The sequence below is a fragment of the Rhineura floridana genome, chromosome 8 (genome assembly GCF_030035675.1).
Source record: "Rhineura floridana isolate rRhiFlo1 chromosome 8, rRhiFlo1.hap2, whole genome shotgun sequence".
In the NCBI taxonomy this organism is placed as follows: Eukaryota; Metazoa; Chordata; class Lepidosauria; order Squamata; family Rhineuridae; genus Rhineura; species Rhineura floridana.
In genome coordinates this window covers 45,687,486-45,700,730 of record NC_084487.1, presented here as the reverse complement: position 1 = coordinate 45,700,730, position 13,245 = coordinate 45,687,486, and the positions used below count along the sequence as shown (strand labels likewise).

General features: G+C 43.0%; 1 protein-coding gene across 1 annotated transcript in view; it reads right to left on the bottom strand.

Moving 5' to 3' along the window:
* CACNA1I (calcium voltage-gated channel subunit alpha1 I) overlaps positions 1-13,245 on the bottom strand; it is a 483,310-nt gene that overhangs the window by 34,788 nt on the left and 435,277 nt on the right. The gene's annotated exons all lie outside the window — the stretch shown is intronic.

Genomic DNA, 13,245 nt, shown 5'->3' with positions numbered 1-13,245 from the left:
CTTTCAGATGACATTTTGCTACACACAAAGCAAGACCCAGATGGAGGAGAAATTGTTTCTCATAGGACAGAAGTCTTCATAACTGATCAGGCATCAGATGGGAGAAAGAAAGAATAGAAAATGGAGGAGGCATATCTAAATGCCTGTTTTTATTCTTTTTATTTGGTGCTCCCACTTTACAGTTAAATTAAAATAATTAAAAGGGAAATGAGAAAAGAACAATTTACTTATAACTGCATGGAACCGCTGCTCATTGTGTTTACCATTCTGAGCATGCTCTAGTACTTGGGTTAGTGCTGGAAGGGAGGTTTTGTGCTTTTTGTAAATTAGGGATGCGCAGCTGGCAATCTGGGAAGCCATTCTAGCCCCTATAAGCTTCCTGGGTGGCCTCCAAAATAGCCACAGATCTCACCCACCCTTGGTTATGATTTATTTATTACATTTTATGTCTTGCCTTTCATTCAACACAAAACTCAGGGCAGTATACATGGGACCACTGACCAGAGCTAGACCTGCATAGCATAATGTGTACCAGTGATTATCCACTACAGCTGCATTCTCATGAATCAAGACATAGCCAAAAAGCTCTTTAACCCGACTCTGCACTCCAGGTGAACAGGAATTCAGCTAAAGCAAATGGAAATGAATAACTATTGTGCTGAAGTGGAGAGCTCTGCTGAAGCCTCTCCTGCTGTCCATAATGGGGGATGGAGGGGAGTTATAGAGTCCAGCACCTGTCTTTTAGCTCACCTGGGAGGGAGGAATTAGTGGTCTTTGGTCTTTACTCACTTCAAAATATAGCTCCAGTTAAACATAGACACCAAACTGAGCCAATTTGGGGTGTCTTCCTATAAAGATCTCCTTATGATGCGACTCCACATAAACTCTTACAGAAAATCTTCCCTCAGTCACCAGGGATTGACTTTTGCAGTTACTTTCTACTTGTCAAGCCCCATTCACTCACCTCTGTTTTACTTTGTTTGCATTTGGTAATTATCATGTTTCAACTGTCTGAGGAGGAACTGTATCACTTATATATTCTGTGTGTCATCAGTAGGGATGAGTGAGAGATTTGATTCAGTATGCATTTCAAGCCAAATCTATCAAATTTGCACTTTTCCAAAACAATATAAGAACCAAAACATAGCTATGCTTTGAAATTCGCACTTATTCGAAATTTGCAATGCAGTTTGCCACCAAACAATGTTTACAAACAAGCATATATTGGGGAAAGTGTGCATAAAAATGAATATATGAGTGAAAATAATATATACAATCCATTATATGACTAGAAAGTGCTTGCAAAAATGTGTACATAAGTCAAGGTAAAGGTAAAGGTTTCCCCGCACTTATAGTGCGAGTCGTTTCTGACTCTTAGGGTGACGTCTTGTGACATTTACTAGGCAGACCATATATATGGGCTGGGATTGCCAGTTCCTTCCCTGGTCTTTCTTTACCCCCCAGCATATTCCGGGGCTGTGAGCAGAGCTTTGGCTGCGTTACTGCCGCTTACCACTCTGCACCACAGAGGATCATCATATAAGTCTAACTGCTTACAAAAATGTGTTTATTTATACTAAAATGCTGGAGAATTTTCAGGATGATTTTTTTTAAAAAAATTGCAAATTGCTGCAGAAATGTGGAGAACTGAATTTAAGACTGGAAAAATTAGAAACTGAGAGAACTGAAATTGACACCCCTAGCCATCAGTATACCAGATAACACATCACATAGATACTAAATGCATGTTGAACCGTGGTAGTAGGGAAATCTGTTGCAGAACTTCAGTTGCAGAGGAACAAATAGATGCCACACTATGATATCCCTTTTGAAAACCAGAAAAAATGATTAGGAATAGAAGAATGATCTGAAAGGATGCTTAACCATTCACCATTTTCCTACTCAAAACTGCCCTCAAGAACCCCTCCCCACACTGAAATTCCCATGGGGAAGGTGGGGGAGCTACTTAGGGGTCTATCTGGGTACAAATAGGGTTAAATAGGGTTTCATTCATTTCATTTTATTTGTATATAGCCATAGGCTGCTACAAAAGAGCAGTACAATCATAACATTTAGCACAGATACATTTCATGATTAAAATGTGAAAAATTTAATTTTTAACTATTTGTCTTAATAAAACTGGTTCTGAGTTTCTTAGCAGCCAAGGCAAAATAAGACATAGAAATTACCACGTCCGGCTGGGGCGAAGATAAAAGAAAAATTACTTTCTGAAAACTATTAAAATTAGTTAACGTATCGAGAATTGAAAATAAAATTTTTGCCCTTGGATAATCAAACAATTGGCAGTCTAAGATATAATGAAATACATCGTCAGGGACAGAACAACCGGCTATACATATCCTTTGGTCGTATGGAATACCAAGATATCTACCTTGCAAATAAGACGAGGGCATCACTTGAAAGCGGAGTTCAGTATAGGCTCTACGCAGTGAGGCCCTCTTCAGGATATCTAGGTAATTGGGCCAATCGCAATTAGGTTTGATATACTGAAAACATTTGGAGAAGTGAGAGTTTGCAATTATTACTGTGTCTTGGTGTCTATCCTGGGCGTAAATCTGATTGCGAAGAGTGGTGGGATTGAGATTTGAAAGGAGAGAAGGGGTTAGAAGATACTGTACACCTAGGGCTGGAAAGTTTTTTGCCCAGCCACCCTTTGCCAGCTGGTCCTCCCAACATGATTTAACCAGAGAGGGAGGATCAATAACCAAGAGTTTCTTCCAGTAGCGTAAAAACGCTAAGTCAATTCTGGCCATTAAAGAAGGGGAATTGAGTTCGGATCTCAAGAAAGCTGCCGGAGTGCCTTTAGGGAGGCCTAAAATGTGTTTGAAGAAGGTATTTTGGAGAGGTTCTAAAGTAAGACATAAAGAGCGACCCCAAATCTCGCTCCCATACATAATTGCCGGCAGAATTTTCGTTGAATAGAGTTTAACCCTGGGTCTCACTAGTTGGCCACCCTTGGTATAGAAAAATTTCTTCAGGAGGCCGAAGGCCCTTAATGATTGGAGCTTAATATGGGCCAGTTGGTGGGACCAAGACAGATTATTATTGATATAGATGTCCAGATATTTGAAGGTGTGGACCTGTTCCAAGCTATGGCCGTTTAATCGCCAGGTGATGATGGTTTTACTACCTTTCCCGCAGACCATTATTTTAGATTTTGAGTAATTTATTTTAAGAGATTGTGAATTACAATAGTCTTGTAGGTGTAGTAGCATTCGTTTGAGACCTATCTTGTTCTGTGAGAGAAGGAGAAGATCGTCGGCATAGAGTAGAACAGGGATCTTCTTTTGATTAATTGAGGGTGGAAAGAATGATGGGGAGGCCATGGCTGAAACAATATCATTGATAAAGAAATTGAATAAAAAGGGGGCCAATATACAACCCTCTCTGACACCCTTTCTCATGTGTATTTCTTGGGATAAGACACCATTAAAGCCAAGTCTAATTTTTATATTGGTGTCATGGTGTAAAATTTGGAGGAGATATAGTAATCTTTTGTCTAGGCCAGCCTTATCTAATTTCCTCCAAAGGAGAGAACGGTCAATTGAGTCAAAGGCGGCAGCAAAGTCGATAAATGCTAGATAAAGCGAATTTAAGGCTCTCATTTTAACTTTCATGATGAAGTGGTGGAGGACATACAGTTGGTCTATTGTGGAAGCCCCTTCTCTAAACCCCGCTTGGGCGTCTGATATCACTGTGTGTTCCCTGTCCCAATCACTAAGTTTATTTAGAAGATATCGCCCATAGAGCTTTGCCGCCACATCCAGCAGACTAATGGGGCGATAGTTAGAAGGATTGGCAGGATTGCCTTTTTTAAAAATGGGAATTATCACGCTCGTTTTCCAACCAGGGGGGGTATGTCCAGTTTCGTTTATTTTTGTAAATAACCTTGCTAAGATCGGACTCCACCAGGAAGGAAAGGTTTGGTATAGGTCAGGAGGGATCATGTCCTGGCCAGGGGCTTTCCCCGGACGGAGTGAAGCGATTAGACTGGCAATTTCATCTTCAGTCACCGGGGGCCAGGTTGGACAGTCCATGGGAAAAAGTGGTGGGGCGAGGCACTGGGGGGATAATTCTCGGAAAACCTTTTGGAAATGGAGAGTCCATGTTTCGGGGAGAATTGGAGGGGTTGTAATGCATGGTTTATCATATAAGGAGCCTTGTACTAGACTCCAGAACTCTCTCTGGTTTCCCTGGAGGGCTGCCAAGCTAAGGCGTTGCCAAAGAGTGGTAGTATAGGTTATTCGTTTATATTTTAGTAAGTTGTTATAATCTTTTTTTAGTTTTAGAAGTTTGGTTATAGCCGTTGCCGAATAGTGATTTCTGGTAAAGCGTATATGGAAGGTAAGTTGCTTCTTTTGGGCTAGGCAATATTTATCAAACCACGGTTTTCTAGTGGAACGTGCGTTAGCCTGAAAAGCGTTTGATGTGGTCACTGCCGAACAGAGATGGTCAAGAATTTGTTCAAATGTCTCCATAATATCGTTTGACGGTATGGAGGTTTTTGTACAGAGGTCCATCATAAAGGGGGAGGATAAAATTGTTTTAACCTGTTCCTCCATTAATGGCGACCACCTTCGGTGTTTTGGGCCCTGGAATGCCTCTGGGTCAGGGAATGTCTGTGGGTGAGTCAATTGACCAATTGAGAATGAGAATTTTATTGCTAATGGGAGATGGTCACTTTCAGGTCTATCCTCTATGGCAAACTCCTTTACCCAGTCTAACAAGGGAGGGGAGATCAAAATGTAATCAACCACGCTGGCCCCTCTTTTAGTTAGGAAGGTGAAGAAACCCTTAGACGCATCAAATTTTGTCCCATTAAGGCAGAAAAGATGGGCACTAAGTAGTAGTCTGTATAGGGCATGGCCATTTTTGTTTATCACCTTATCTCGCGAGGCGTGGGGCAGTACTACCATGTCGCCCAAACACAGGGCAGAAGGCGTCAAACGAGAGGGGAAACTGGGGCCCATCCTGGCATTGAAGTCTCCACCAATTATTAAACTGTGCAAAGGATATTTTTGTTGGATTAATGTAATAAATTCAGAGAAATCATGCCATGCTTGAGACAGAAGGGAAGGACCATGTGGAGGGAAATACATATTAATAATTATCAAAGGGGGGTACGAAGATTTTGTTGGGGAAGACAAAGGTGTAGAAAATATAATGAGAGCCTGGCAATAGTCATGGGACGGAGATAATACCTCAGAGATAGTAACATTTAGTTCAGTGGAAATTAAGAAAGCTAAACCACCACTGGGTCGGCCTTTCTGAGCCAAGCGTTTGGCAGGTTTAGACCAACATTTAAACCCTTTAAGGTAGAAATCTTGATCATCTGTTAGCCATGTCTCCTGAAAACACAAAATGTCAAAAGAGCGGACATAAGATAGAAACTCAGGGTCCGAGGCTTTATTATTCCACCCTGCTATGTTCCAGAATATTAAACTGGAACCTGCGAGGGAGAGAGTGGCATGATGGGCATGGCTTAAGAGAGGGGCTTGTTGGGAAACTTTCAGAGGTTGAATGGTGACCGGAGGTGTGGAAGGAATTCAAAGGATTGAGTCATCAAAAGGCTGGATTTGATCCAATTCCGGTCTAATTACACTGACATTTGAGATGGGCAGGTTGCCCCCTCTAATAGTGGGCTGTATGGGGATAGAGGGTACATTGGGAGACAGATGAGACATTTCTTTCAAAGTTGGGGAAGGTGGACCTATGCCACCTAATAATGGTGTATGAGGGGGCACCTTTAAATTATCTTCAGGAGGGGGGGAACAGTATGGGGTTTTTTTTGGTGAAGTTGCAAATCTGCCTTTAGACGATCTAGCCTGAGAATTATTTTGGATTGCTCTTCTTTGGATAGCTCTGGGAAAACTGCAATTAGTTCTAGATCTTCCGACTCCCGTGATTCATTTAGTATATCATTTGAGAAAGGGGGAGGCTCAAGATCAGATTCTTGCATAATAACAGAAGAAGAAGTAACGGATTTGCTTGCAGGGATAATTGGTTGGGAAGGTCTATGGACCAAGGGAAAAGGGGGAGCTGTATTTTTAAAACAATGAACAATAAATAAACCATGGGCAGCCAAAAGTGTTTTGAAGGAAAAAAATTTTTTTTATATCTGTTTATTTGTGAAGGTTATTATCACTCTGGTCGTGGAGTGATTGCTATGCAAAAACAGGAGACTAGTGATGTCTGTAGGAGCAATTTGAATCGGTGCGAAAGAGGTTAGGAACTCGCATAAGCGATATTTATCTGGGTAGTGGCCACGTTTCCTCAAAAAGTTAGGTAAATTTAAGAGGACCACTTTATTTGATTCTATCACTAAGTTCATATGGCAAGAGGACAGTGAAGATTCTGTTACCTTTTGTGGTATGGGTTTTTCAATTTTCATGACTGGGTGGTCTTTTCTTGTTGGGAGGCCAGCCTCCACTTGTACAACAGGACAGGAATTTTTGGAGATGTGGGGTTTTGGGGAAGAGGGAGTAAGGGGACAATTGTTCAAGCAATTTGGGTAATTAATAGTAGTAACTTTACCCTGGACGTGGGAGAATGACTTGGGCGTGGGTTGCCTTGCTGCAGAATCTAGGACTTTCAAGATTTCAAACAATGGTTTAAAGTTAAATTTCTTATAGGCAGGAGGCTTCCAATTCTTCACATTCTTTGGTTTCTTGCCTCTATTTCCAGGATTCTTGGACCTCTTACTTTTCCTTGAATGGGCTGTTTGGTTGGGGGGCTCAACTTGCTTTGGGGAGTTCATCTTGGTGGATTTTGATATGTCATCCGTTGGCGTGAGTGAGTTGTTTGTCAGGCATTTTTTTGCTATTAATGTTAGAGTCTTTAGGAGGGCATTACATTCCATAAGGAAAGATTTCATTGTATCAAGTTCATCCAGGATCACTAATAAAGTACCCATGCCCTTTGCAGGCGAAGGAGCCTCCGGTGGATCCTCAGTCATCGTACTGTTATTTGAGACCACAGCTGGTGGAGAAAAAGGAAGGAATTCCGGGTGGAGATGAGCCGAATGTAAGCGACTGAGTATATTCCCCTTAGGTAGTGTGTCGGCTGCAGCCAGTTCTGTGCTAAGGGGGGTTGAATAGGAGTTTTCTCTCAACGACGTAAGTTCATTTATGTGGCTTACAGACCAATCCATAATCAACGGTGGCGTTGTCGGGATAGATTCCGTCAGTGTGTCTGTTGGGTTGAGACTGTCAGAGGGAGGCTCGTGAATGAAGAACGAGGTAATTTTTGGTTGGAATGATTGTTGTAAAGCCAGTTGAGTCTGTTGTTGGCTAATTGCCAGCTCTTTTTGTCTTTGTCTTGTAAGAACCATTTTGGAAGCCCAGATTGTAAAATTGGGGAATAGAAACCGCTAAATTGCAATTTAGAATAGGGCTATAAAGACTTAGTTCGTTGGAAATTGATAAAGTCCTGAACAATGTTACTCCCTTTTCCCTTCTCTCTTCTCAAGCCGCCGGCGAAGCGGGCTAAAAGCTGGAAAAGTAATCAATTAGGTTTGAGAGGTTTATGACCGGGAGTGTCTGGTATGAGGGCAGTAAAAACAGGAGCATTCAAGGTCGATGACTTTAAATAGTAAAGCTCTAAGATTATCCAGAGGTTGTTGAAGGGAAAAGTAATCCTGGCTGTTTAAAATAGATGCCAGGAAAGCAGAGCGAGATTTTAAAAAGCAACTTACGGAGAGCGAGTTGAAGAAGCCCGATGCACAATCGCCATCTTGTCCCCGGTTAAGTACCTCCTTCCCCTGCCATTCTTCCAGTCCAAAGTTTCCTTTTGGAGATTGGGCATGGTATACCCAGTTTCAAAAGGGGCATCAGGGTGATGTTACCTGAAGCATCCACGTTGGCCCCAAGAATTTTCAAAATCTGCTTTCTAGCCCTCATGGTTAAAAAGAAAAGGCCAACAAAGGTGAAGTTTAGACTTATGGCTCCGATCCTTCCTTGCAGGGGTGATGGACAGATTAAGATGGTCCACCCCCAAAGACTAATGGAATCAACAGGGTTCCTGAATGCCCTGGGGGAATTCCCAGTAGATAGAGCAGGTGACCCTGTTGAAGCCCTTGTCACGCTGTGGAACAGCAAGGTGTGTCGTGCTCTTGACATGGTTGCCCCTGAACACCCTGTCCGGCATTATGGAGCCAGGTTTGCACCTTGGTACACCAGTGAGCTAAGGCCAATGAAACAGGCTGGATGACGGCTAGAGTGCAACTGGCAAAAGACATGCTGTGAGGCTGATCGGGCATGAGTAAAACATCATAGCCGTGCCTACTGCGTGGCAGTGAGGGCAGCAAAGAAGGCCCACTTCTCTGTCTCCATTGCATCCTCAAGTAGACGTCCAGTGGAGCTTTTCCGTATTGTCAGGGGTCTGTTGACATCAACTCCAGGAAATGGAGTTTTAGACCCTTCAGAGGCCCACTGTGAATTGTTTGCAAGGCACTCTGAGAGTAAAATTGCTTGCCTCCGTAGCAGTCTTGATGTCCCATCCATATCTACTGTAGTCCCCAATGAGGTGTCCAGTGCAACATCTGCTGCAACTTCTTGGGAACAGTTTCAGTTGATGCTGCCTGATGATATAGACAAGGTGCTTGTGATGATGCATCCAGCAACGTGTCCTCTCAACCCTTGCCCTTCTTGGCTTATTAAAGCTTGCCAAGAGGGTTTGACTGAGTGGATCCAGGGTGTGGTCAATGTATCACTGTGGGAGGGAGTAGTTCCAGCCACCTTGAAAGAGGTGGTGATCCGACCACTCCTGAAAAAGCCCACCATGGACCCACTGGTTTGTGAAAACTACCGACCGGTTGCAAATACCCCCTTTTTATTTAGGGAAGGTGATTGAGAGGGTTGTGGCGCAGCAGTTGCAAGTACTCTTGGATGAAACAGATTATCTCGACCATCAGACTGGGTCAGCCTGGGATAGCCTGACCGCTGTTATCCACGCACTGGTAACCTCCAGGTTGGATTACTGTAGTGCAATCTATGTGGGGCTACCCTTGAGGTTGGTCTGGAAGCTGCAGCTGGTGCAAAATGCAGTGTTGAGACTGCTCAGTGGGGAAGGGTATCGCCAATATGTCATCCCGCTACTGAAAGAATTGCACTGGCTGCCCATTTGCTACCGGGCCAAGTAAAGGTTCTAGTTTTGGTGTACAAAACTCTATACAGCTTGGGACCAGGATACCTGAACGACCGTCTTACGCCTTATATACCCAGTCGATCACTGTGCTCTGCAGGTGAGGGCCTCCTGCAGATACCATCTTATCAGGAGGTCCGTTCGGCACATAGCAACAACAACAAATATTAGGCAGGCGTCATCTTTTTGGCACCTTTTGAAGACTTTCCTCTTTCAAAAAGCCTTTTAAGCTGAGACCTATCCCAGTCTGCATCTGTGTTGGAATTGCTTTTTAATATTTTTTTAATATATATATATATATTTAACCCTTCTTAAAAGATGTTTAAAAGCTTTTAAAAATGTTTTAAAAGTTGTTTTGTTTTGGTGTATTTTAGTGTCTGTTTTTATGATGTTTTGATGTGTTTTTAGCACTTCTGTTTGCCGCCCTGGTCTCCTGCTGGGAGGAAGGGAGGGATAGAAATCAAATAATATATAAATAAATAAATCAACAATGTGGAGGCAGACATTGCCTAAGCTTCAGAAAACAAATGTGGCCATGGATGAACAGACTTCCCTTTTCCTCTGACATTCCAGTCACTGCCAGAATAATTCCAATTCAGATGAAATCGGAACATATGATGTAAAATTACATATCATTTTTCTATTTTTGTGCTATTTATCTTGAGCACCAAATGTATGCATTGTTAGTGCAGAGTACATCCAGTTAAGAACATATTGAGATAAAAAAGGAAGAAAAATAGCAGTAAGATCATTTAACACTGTGTAAAAGCACTGTGTTCAATGAGGCTAAAATGGATAAAAGTATCTACAGGGATCAAGAGCTAATTACCTGAATATTGTTTCTCTTCCTGAAGTGTGAAATGAAAGCAAGTGGAGCGAATGGACGTGAGCATAGTTGAGCAATTGTAGTGTTTTTGCAAGTGGCAGGCATGCTGAATCAGTATGACTGAAACTCACAATCTACACAGGGTTGGAGCTGATCACTGTTAGTCCAACGGTTCCCTCTTGTTATGGGTATCTGGAGTTTTGCACAACAGTTGATGTTAGGGATGGGGGAGAAATTCAATTCAGTTTATATTTAAAGCCGAACCTATCAAATTACACTTTCCAAAGCAATATAAGAACTGAAACACAGCCATCCTTCAAAATTCACACTTATTTGAATTTTGCAATGCAGTTCTCCAACCAAGCAATGTTTACAGAAAGGCATATATTAGGGGAAAATGTGCATAAAAAGAATATGCTAATGAAAATAAAATACAAAATGCATTATATTAGGAGAAACTGCTTGCAAAAATGTGTACATTAGTCGAAACAGCATAAAATGTGTTTATTAGGAAATTTGGACAAGTGCGAATTTTGAAGAATGGCCATGTTTTGGTCGTCATATTGTTTCGGAAAGTGAAAGCTGAATCAAATGTCTCTCCCATTTTATTTGGGAATAAGCCATCTTGAAAGCAATAGAATTAACATCTGAATAAATGAGCGATTGTGCAGAGGTGGTGGACAGATTAAGATGGTCCGCCCCACTGGATTCCTGAATGCCCTGGGGAGTTTCCAGTAAAGAGAGCAGGTGACCCTGTTGAAGCCCTTGTCACGCTGTGGAACAACAAGACATGTTGGGCTCTTAACACGGTTGCCCTGAGCGCCCTCTCTGACACTGTAGAGCACAGTTTGCACCTTGGTACAATAGCAAACTAAGGGCAATGAAACAGGCTGGACGATGGCTAGGGTGCAAGTGGCAAAATACATGCTGTGAGGCTGACTGGGCATGAGTAAAACATCGTACTCTGTGGTGGTGAGGGTGGCAAAGAAGGCCCAGTTCTCTGCCTCCCTCGCATCCTCAAGTAGTCATCCAATGGCGCTTTTTCGTACTGCCCGGAGTCTGTTGACATCAACTCCAGGAAATGGAGTTTTAGACCCTTCAGAGGCCCATTGTGAATTGTTTGCAAGGCACTTTGAGGGTAAAGTTGTTCACCTCTGTGGAAATCTTGATGCCATCAACATCTACTATAATCTTCAGTGAGGTGTCCAGTGCAACATATGCTGCAACGTCTTCGGATCAGCTTCAGCTGATGTGGCCTGATGACATGGACAAGGTGCTTGTGACGATGCGGCCACCAATGTGCCTCCTCAACCTTTGCCCTTATTGAGGGGTTGTGACAGAGTGGATCCAGGGTATGGTCAATGTGTCATTGCGGGAGGGAGTAGTCCCAGCTGCCCTGAAAAAAGCAATGATCCGACTACTCCTGAAAAAGCCCACCCTGGACTTACTGGTTTGTGATTACTGTCTTGGTTGCAAATACCCCCTTTTTAGGGAAAGTGATTGAGAGGGTTGTGGCACAGCAATTGCAAGGACTCTTGGATGAAACAAATTATCTTGACCCATTCTGATCTGGGTTCATGCCTGGTTATGGGACTGAATCACCCTTGGTCGCCCTGATGAATGACCTTAATCGGGAGAAGGACAGGGGGAGTGCAACCCTGTTATTCTTATTTGATCTCTCAGCGGCTTTTGATACTATTCGCCATAGTATTCTTCTGAGTTGACTTGCTGAGATGGGTTTCAGAGGCACTGTTTTACATGGATCCGATCCTACCTCCAGGGTCATTTTCAGAGAATAGGATTGGGTGACTGTCTTTTGGCCCCCTGGCAGTTGTGCTGTGGGGTGCCGCAGGGTACCATCTATATGAAGCCCTTAGGAACAGTCATCAGGAGATTTGGGGCGAGGTGTCAGCAGTACACTGATAATACCCAGCTCTATTTCTCTGGAACATCTGAATCGGGAGAGGCTGTACAAGTCCTGGACTGTTGCCTGGACTCAGTGGTGGGCTGGATGAGGGCTAATAAACTGAGTCTGACTCCTAGCAAGATGGAGGTGCTGTGGGTTGGTGGTTCCCGAGTTTGGATAATTGGTCAATTACCTGATTTGGATGGGGACATACTCCCTGTGAAAGAGCAGGTTCATAGTCTGGGGATGCTCCTGGATCCATCTTTGGTGCTAGAGGTCCAGGTGACCTCAGTGGCTAGGGGTGCCTTTTACCAGCTTTGGCTGGAAAGACAGCTGCAGCTATTTCTGGACCAGGATAGCCTGACCACTATTGTCCATGCATTGGTAACCTCCAGGTTGGATTACTATAATGCGCTGTATGTGAGGTTGCCCTTGAGGTTGGTCCAGGACGTGCAAAATGTGGTGGCAACTGCTCACTGGGGCAGGGTATTGCCAACATGTTACCCCGCTGCTGAAAGAATTGTATTGGCTGTCTATTAGCTACTGGGCCAAGTTCAACGTTCTGGTTTTGGTGTACAAAGCCGTATGCAGATTGGGACCAGGATCGTCTTACCCCTTGTATAACCAGTTGATCACTGTGCTCTGCAGGTGAAGTCCTCCTGCAGATATAATCTGATCAGCAGGTCTGTTCCGCAAAACATAGGAATCATACCTTTAGTGTTGTGGCACCTACCTTTTGGAATTGCCTCTCCTTAAATATTAGACAGGGACAGTCTCTGTTACCTTTTCAGTTTCTACTGAAGACCTTCTTTCAACAAGCCTTTTAAGAAGAGACCCTATCCCAGTCTGTTTGTTTTGGAATTGCTTTTTAGATGTTTATAAAGCTTTTTTAAAAAGATGTTTTAAAAGATGTTTTGTTTTAATATGTTTTAAAGTTTTTTTGTTTGAGATATTTTAGAGTGTGTTTAGTGTTTTTGTTCGTTGCCCTCCCTTTTGGCCCTCTCTCAACCATTTCTCAAGGAACTGGCCAACCCCTTTCTTCACAATACCCTGCCGTATGGATAAGGTAAAGTCTTGCACCCCCTCGCCTTCACCCATATTTAGATCATCCAGAGTTCCTTAAACTGGAATTTTATTTTTTGCAGTTTTGGATGTGGGAGGAAGTGGGAGTGACAAGTCTAAGAGATCTTGTTGAAGAGGTTAAGCCCAAGTCTCCTTAGAGCTTTTGTCAGTTTTTCAAGACCCTCTGAGGCAATGGTTAAATAGTATTCAGCTATATAGTTTAGCTAAGATAGTATGTGCCAGGTGTGATTTTTCTCACCGACTAACACTTTCTGAAGAAGAGTGTTTG